The 7961-nt window shown below is 35.3% G+C and overlaps 1 pseudogene; it reads left to right on the forward strand.

The window, feature by feature from the left end:
- The first annotated feature begins 218 nt into the window (after window positions 1-218).
- On the forward strand, window positions 219-317 carry LOC112931165 (U6 spliceosomal RNA; annotated as a pseudogene).
- Window positions 318-7961: the final 7644 nt, after the last annotated feature.

The raw sequence follows: 7961 nt of genomic DNA on the forward strand, positions 1-7961 counted from the left end.
CAACCAAGTGGGAATTATTCAAGTATGTCAGACTGGTTTTATATTTGAAATTCAATTAGTGTAATCCATCACATCAGCAGAGAAAAGTAGAAAAATTAAATGATCATGTCAATAGATGCAGAAAAAGCATTTGACAAAATACAACCTCCATTTGTGATAAAATAGCTCAGTAAACTAAGAATTGAGGTGAATATCCCTAACTTGATAAAGAATATCTTGCTTCCACAGCACATACTAAAATTGAGATGATAAACATAAGATTAGCATGGCCCCTACGTAACGATGACACATGAATTTGTGATAGATTCCATATTTTTATGGTTATATAGTTAATACTAAATTATATATTTGAAATTTGCTATGAGAGTAGATTTTAAGCAATTCTCATACACAAAGTAAATGTGTGGTGTTGGATAGATTAAGTTGTGGGCATCCTTTCACAATGTATACAAATATCAAATCATCATGTTGTACACTTTAAATATATTTCAATTGTATTTGTCAATTATGCTTCAATAAAGCTGTAAAAAATATCTTCAGAAAACCTATAGCTTACATCATTCATAATTGTCAGAAGCTAGCAGGAATACAGCAAGGTTGTCTGCTCTCAGTACTCCTATTCAACATCATCCTGGAAGTCATAGCTAATATAGTAAAGCAAGAGAGGAAAACAGAACAGATTGGGAGGGAAGCAATAAAATTGTGTGCTTTGCAGATGACATGATTGTCTATACAGGAAATTTCAATGATATAACATGAAAACTCTTGGAATTAAAGTTATAACAGTTGTCAGACACAAGGTTTATACATAAAAGTCATTTGCTTCATTATATACAGTCAATGAAAAAATGGAATTTGAAATTTAAAACACAATAACATTTTCATTAATAGCAGAGAGAGAAAGAACTACTTAAGTATAAATCTAACAAATAAATACAAGGTCTACATGAGGAAAAATACAAACTCTGGTAAAGAATCAAAGATCTAAATATATAGAGAAATATTCCATGTTTGTGGACAGGAAGGATCAGTATTTTGAAGATGTCAATTCTTCCCAATTTGATGTATATATGCAGTGTAATTCCATTCAGAGTTCTAGCACATAATTTTGTAAGATACTGATTCTAAAGTTTATATAGAGAGGCAAAAGACCCAAAATAGCCAACACAATGTATACAACACAAAGTATAAAAAAACAAAGCTGGAGGAATTATACTATCTTTTTTAAGACTTACTATGAAGCTGGTTACCAAGACAGTGTGATATTGATAAAATAATAGAGAAATGGATAAATGGAATAGAACAGAAAACTCAGAAATAGACAGACACAAATAAGATCAACTGACATTTGACAAAGGAATAAAGGCAATTCAACACAGGATTATCTTTTCAACAAATGGATATTCATATGAGAAAAAAATCTAGACACAGAGCTCAAACCTCTCATGAAAATTAATTCAAAGTGGATTATAGACCCAAAAGTAAAGTGTAAAACTATAAAACTCCTAGAAGGCAAAATAGAACATTTAGGTAACTTTGGGTTTGGTGATAAGTCTTCAGACACAATACTAGAAACTTGAGTTGTGAATGAAAAAATTGATGAGTTGCACTTCATTAAAATTAAAACTTTCACTCTATATTGGATACTATTAAGAAAACTAAAAGAAAGATAAGCCACAGAGTGGAAGAAAATATTTGCAAATGCATATCTGTGTCCAAACAAAAAAAAATGCTTAAAACTTAATTAAAAAACACAACCCAAGTAGAAAACATACAGAAGATGTGAACAGATACCTATTGAAGAACATACACAAGTGGCAAATAAGTATAAAAAATATTCCATATCATATGTTATCATGAAAATGCAAATTGAGATGACATTGAGTTGAAATGAAATACCACTGCAAAACTATTATAGTAACTAAAATCTAAAACACTGACAACACTGAATGTTGTTGAGGATAAAGAAGAATGGGGACTGTCCTTTGTTGATGGAAGACAAATTGGCAGTTTTTTCATAAAACTAAACATACTCATGCCAAAGGATCCAATAGGAGAGAAAATAAGTGGGAAATATCAGAGAGGGAGACAGAACATGAGAGACTCCTAATTCTGAGAAATGAACAAGGGGTGGTGGAAAGGGAGGGGAGCAGGGGGTTGGGGTGACTGGGTGACAGGCACTGAGGGGGGCACTGGATGGATGAGCACTGGGTGTTATATGCTGGCAAATTGAACTCCAATAAAAAATATATGAAAAAAAAAAAAACCAATAGTTGTGTTCCTTGGTAAGTGTATATATATATATATATATATATATATATATATATATATATGAGTTGAAAACATGTTTACACAGAAGCATGTACTCTGTTGCTATAGGATCTTTATTCATAATTGCCAAACTTAGAAGAAACCAAGAAACCTCATAGGTGAATGGATAAACATACTGTGGTACATCTGTACAAAGGAATATTATTCAGTGATAAAAAGAAATGAGCGATCAAGCCACAAAAAACATACAGAAAAGCCTTAAATGTGCATTGCTAAGTGAAGAAGCTAACCTAGGAAGGCTACAGACTATGTAATTCTAACTCTGGAAAAGAGAAAAAAAACTCTGGAAAAGAGAAAACAGTGGATGTAGTAAAAAGATCAATGGTTGCCAGATGTTTGGTGGGCAAGAGTGAGAGGAAAAGGTGGAGAGGTGGAGCAAAGAGGATTTTAGAGCAGAGAACAATCCTATACAATCCTGACTGTAGTGGTGGACATATCATTATACCTTTGTCAGAGCCCATGGAATGCACAAGGGGAAGAATAAACCCTAATGTAAACCATGGACTTTAGTTAATAATAATGCGTCTGTCATTGGCTCATTCATTAATTGTAACAAACGTACTGCACTAATGCAAGGTGTTAATAATAAGCAAGTCACAGGTGCTGGGGAGGATGAGGGCATATATGGAACTCTGTAATTCCTCTCAACTTCCTTTAAGCTCAAAATTGCTCTGAAAAATAAAGTCCATTATTATTATTATTTAAGTGGATACAAGAACAAGCAACCCCTTAAGAATTTTGTCTCTACTTAGGCCTGCTGAGGACTACAGCCAGGCTGTCTTATTTACCACATATCTGTATTTACTGATGATCCATTTGATGAAATAATGTTCTTTGTGAACAGGAGTAGGCAAAAAGTATTAGTCGGCATGAATGGGATCTCCTAACTGTTCTTTGTAATTCACTCTGGCTACTTCTGTTTGTTAACTCTATTCAAGGGAGTAATGCATGAGTGTTCCTTGCTTTGAAGAATTCAGTGGCTATAGGGGATAAAGGTAACTAATATGTATACTGATTCCACAGGTTTACCAGACAATAAGCTCTTAAATCGGAAAGCTTCTTGAAAGAAGCCTCATGTGCTACTGACTCACAATTGATGATTTAAAACCATATGTCTCCGTAACAATACTAAACTCCCATAGGGGGAAAAAGAATACCTTTAATTAGAAAATATTTTTATATATATTAGAAAATACACACAGATTTTTTTCATTCTTTCCTAGTAAAAGCAATGCAGGGGATAGTAGCTATGATGAATTTTGACGATGTCTGCAGAACAAAATCCATTTGTGTGTAAATGGAGAGATCTGCAGTTGAGGAGAATAGAAGTTACTGCTCAGAAAAAAAAAAAAAAAGCATGGTGACTTTCAGAATTAGATTTCACTTACTGTGACTGCCATTTATTACTGCTCTGGTCAGTGTGGGAATAGGAGCAACTGCAAAGCAGATATACTATCAGTCGGCCTCCAAAACCCTGTGTCTCTGCTCTCTACACAGCATACAAAATATTTTACTTACCTGAAACTGAAGAGGTTTGAGCAAATTAGAAAAGAAAAGGAATATACCTTCAGACTCAGCACAGATATTTGATCACTTTAGGCGAAAGTCACATACCCAGGTGAATTTTGTGAATCATAGAATCATAGTGACAGTCTTCCTTTTCCTTTTCTTTCTCTCTTTCTCTCTTTCTTTCTTTCTTTCTTTCTTTCTTTCTTTCTTTCTTTCTTCTTTCTTTCTTTCTTCTTTCTTTCTTTCTTTCTTTCTTTCTTTCTTTCTTTCTTTCTTTCTTTCCTTTCTTTCTTTCTTTCTTCTTTCTTTCTTTCTCTTTCTTTCTTTCTTTCTTTCTTTCTTTCTTTCTTTCTTTCTTTCTTTCTTCTTTCTTTCTTTTTGGTTCAAAAGAATTAAACATTATCGATATGTGACTCCACAGAAAGAAAATGAGTTGTGTTTAATTGTGTGCGGGTGGGCGGCATGAAATTCGCACATAGTTTAAATATATTCTTCCTCATGCTGTGACACTTAGCATTGTACTGAAAGAGTTGTATTCATCTGTTTCAAGGGAGCGGCCAGCACTTCCTATATGTCAACTCATCTGGACTCAAAGAAGGACACACGGCAAGAGTCACTACTTCCCAGCACTTTCCAGCAAGTCTCGGAATATGTACTGTTTGGTTCTGGTTCTACACGGTTGATCCCAGGAGTATGGGGATATTAAAGGTACAAAAGGAAGGCAGAGATTCATGTTTCGCTGAAATATTCATAGCATATGTTTAAACATTCTTTTTTAAAATCACACCAATGTCGATTCCATTAATTTATCATTTCTTTCTGGGACAGTGGGACTTTGGCCAGCAGAGCTGTCATTCATCTTAATCTCATTCAAGATTTATCTCGTTCATGGCTGCCACCTGACCTCAATTATGGTGCATACTATTTAAAAGATCATCTAGAGATAAGAGTATGGGCAGATTCTCCATGCATCCTCTACCGACAACTTAGGGAAAATGCAGATATGTGATGGGAGGGATAATGATGAAAAGAATTTTCTTCCCAAAACAAGATAAAGGCAAGGAAATTTAAGATCTTAAGCATATATCAGCTTACCCTAAAAAACAAGCCTGCTCCGGTTTTGACTAATTAAGATGAGAACCTGCATCAAATGCAAACATCTTTGAAGAATCAGGTTGCTGCATTTTTACTTTTCATGGTATGAAATATCAGGCTTTTCAGTCAGCTTGAAGCACTTTTGAAATCTTGAATTCTAATTGAAAGATTATATATCAGAACACCATACCTGGTGTTAATGCTTTGTAATTGTACAACCACCTGTTGTCTGAATAAATACAACTGGAATCTTTGACTTTATCTCAAACGTTGTCCCTTATAAATAATAATAGTTGTTAAGTGATTCCTATCTTTCAATCTGAGTATCGTAAACTTTGTATCTCCCATATAATTTAATTCTCCTATTCACCTCATGAGGTAGTATATTTTCCCCAGTTGTACAGTTTAAAAACTGAGACTCATTGTGGCATAGTAACTTTTCCATGATTGCAAAAGTAACAAAAAAATCTGATTTCAAAAACCTGACATCCCTTACCCAGCATGGTTTGAAAGGTATATACCAAGGAAGTCTAAGGAGGAGTATGGGGGAAAAAAAAAAAGCCTTAAAAGTTCTAACCACTGATAGAAAAGAGAGCTATTTAAGTAAATATACAAACATGCAAAGAAAGTAGAGAATTTTTACTGATTCTCCATGCATGTCTATTTTCCTAAAAAGAAGCCAGTAAAAAGAAAAGAGAAAGAGATTCATTTTTAACAGTGGAGAATTGAGTAAATGAAGATCATGTGACAACTTTGGAATTTTTGTCATTGTTTTTAGATACAGCATTTTAAAAAATTTTATCCAGGGTAACTTACAACCACTAACTTTAGGGAGACTCCACAATACATTATTTCTACACAATACGTTATTTAAACACAGATTTCTGTGATTGAAGAGGACACAAGTCAGTGGTTGTTACTTATGGAAGCAAATCCCAATGGAAAGGCCTAGAGATCTTTCAACAGAAAAGTAGATTTATGTCACTTTTTCACAAAATGTTGCTTCCTCAATTCAAAAGAACATCCTTCTATCCTTTAGCTATTCATCAGCTGGTTGGTCAGTGCTACAGACAGAATGTTTCCACACCCGCAGGCACATACCAAATTCATATGTGAAATCCTGAGACTGCTGCTTTAGTCACCCATTGCTTTTGGCCATGTTTCTATAGACATGGAAACTTGGAAATGAAATGTCCTCAAGTCTTGATTTTTGATATCTTGCTTTTGATGACTATTGGTTTTTCTAACCAGAAGGCAGAGGTAGCTGTAGCTGTGCTTTTGCTTCCCCGAGGTCTGCTGGAAAAAATAGTGCTGGGGAATTAGTCTGACATCTGCTTTTTGTAGAAGAATCACATCCCCCACTCTAAACTGTCTTGATAGGGTTGACTGCCTTGGAAGTTCTTTTGCCACCTCCACGGCTGACCCAAGTCATAGTCTTCTCTAATATTTGGTGCAGATTATAAGATGATTTATCTTTCCTCTGTATTATAAATCACAAGGATATAGACTAGATTTGGGCTCTCGGAGGCCATCTTTCCCAATGTGGGGAGATAAACCATCTGAGAAAGAAGCTGACACAAAAAGGACTCCAGCTAAAGAAAGAGGAAGGGACAGACTTTTATTTATTTATTCAGTTTAAATCTTGGATCCTACCTTGTCTGAGCCAGTAAAATTCTCTTTTTGTGACTCGCTACTGAAAATTTCTAACTTTTACAGAAACCCAGGAGAAACTGTTTTCATAATGTACTATATCCTTATGTCACTGATGAACATAAGGGACGAGTCTCACTTTCTCAGCTATAGGTCTGGAAAATCTGTGTGTGTGTGTGTGTGTGTGTGTGTGTGTGTGTGTCTATGTGTGTGGCTCTGGAGCACATGGTGCATCATAATTGTTCTAATCTGAAACTATTTCTTAAACCTATTATAAAAATCCTTTAGAAAAAAAATATGACAAAATACCTATGGTGAAGTTTTAATAGTGGAGGGTCTAAGAAGCAATAAAAATAGCAAGGCATTTCTGAGAGAATTTCCAGATTTTAGTTTGTGGTAGGATGCTATCTTGTCAGTGCACATTTTATGCAGCTGTATTAAGTGCTGTGCATCCCCAGCCCTTCCGTGCTTTGTTCTGTACCCCAGAGAACTGCACTACCCCGGCTCCTTTGCTCTTGGCTTTCCCATCTAGGTTTGGCCAGTGCCTTCCCCTGGCCCAAAATCTGAGAACAGAAAGACTAGACAAGCCTATCTCTTCTCCCTCCCTTTCTCCCTCTCTCCTCTCATTTCTTTTCCTCCTCCCTCCCCCTCTTCTCTCTCAGCTGAGTTTCTAACTGCATAACCGCATTTAATTTATGACTCAGCTTTTTCTAGATAAGCGCTGCCTCCACTAAATATGCCTGCCAAACTCCATCTTCCAGCAGCTCAGTTTCAGTGACTTCCTCCCTTTGACTCGTTTAAGACGTGAGACCTTCTTCCTATACATAATTATTAATTTATAGGATGCTTCATGATTTCCTTGGCAATTTCTCGTCTCTTCCATAAACTTTGTGACCAGTGCTCTACATAAAAGTTTCTCTGTTTGAAGTGCATTAGAGTAGTTTATATTTTCTAGCATGGCCTTGTCTGATACAAGTGCCCACTCCAAAGAAAACACAAATATTTTGAAGATAATAACTTGTAACATAATGAAAAATGTTGAGTAAGCTTAAATTTGTCCTCCTTATATTAACTTATAAGAAATGTGCCCTTCAGTTGGGGAAGACAGAAAACAAATTTTTAAAAATGCAAATATGAATACCTCAGCTTGTGATATGGTACTCTAGAGCGAATAAAACAGGTTTCTGTAATAAATAGTTACTCATGGTCTGCTGAGACAGTTTCTACTGAATGGTAAGAAAGTCTTTGAGAAGGATGATATTTGAATTTAGGCTTAAAAAAATGAAGGAGCCAGCCTTGTGAACATATGGAGCAAGGATGCCCCCGGAAAGCAGAAAAAGCCAGTGAAAAAGCTCAACGTAGAAGCTACTCGAAAG

The sequence above is a fragment of the Vulpes vulpes genome, chromosome 2 (assembly GCF_048418805.1).
Source record: "Vulpes vulpes isolate BD-2025 chromosome 2, VulVul3, whole genome shotgun sequence".
Taxonomy (NCBI): Eukaryota; Metazoa; Chordata; class Mammalia; order Carnivora; family Canidae; genus Vulpes; species Vulpes vulpes.